The sequence below is a fragment of the Alligator sinensis genome, unplaced genomic scaffold (genome assembly GCF_000455745.1).
Source record: "Alligator sinensis unplaced genomic scaffold, ASM45574v1 scaffold880_2, whole genome shotgun sequence".
In the NCBI taxonomy this organism is placed as follows: domain Eukaryota; kingdom Metazoa; phylum Chordata; order Crocodylia; family Alligatoridae; genus Alligator; species Alligator sinensis.
The window spans coordinates 62,879-63,173 of record NW_005842934.1 but is presented as its reverse complement, the minus strand read 5'-3'; the positions used below and the strand labels follow the sequence as shown (position 1 = coordinate 63,173).

The following is a 295-nucleotide window of genomic DNA, read 5'->3' as shown; positions in this document are numbered from 1 at the left end:
CCCGCAGGCCCCGCCCCCCGCGCGCCTCACGTGCGCCTCACGCGGCCGCCGCAGGATCGGGCCCGCCCGGCCGAGCCCGCCACGGAGCCCCCTTACACCTGTGTGCGGCCCCTGCCTCCACGGGCTCCCAGGGGTCACTCCAGATTTACCCCAGGATCCCTGAGTGGGATTACATGGAGTGATATGTCGTTTACACCACATCCCTCCGTGGCCCCTGATTTATTATCACACATCTCTTCACCGAGTGATTCCTGATTTACCCCATATAGCCCCAGTGTTTTGCTCCACATCCCTC

General features: G+C 63.7%; 1 protein-coding gene across 1 annotated transcript in view; it reads right to left on the bottom strand.

The window, feature by feature from the left end:
* The window catches only part of RORC (RAR related orphan receptor C), a 42,933-nt gene extending 42,882 nt beyond the window's left edge, over positions 1-51 (bottom strand). Inside the window, exon 1 of the mRNA XM_006036229.3 lies at positions 31-51. The gene's annotated coding sequence lies outside the window, so the exon portion shown is untranslated. The remainder of the gene's footprint in view (positions 1-30) is intronic.
* Between the last annotated feature and the right edge of the window lie 244 nt (positions 52-295).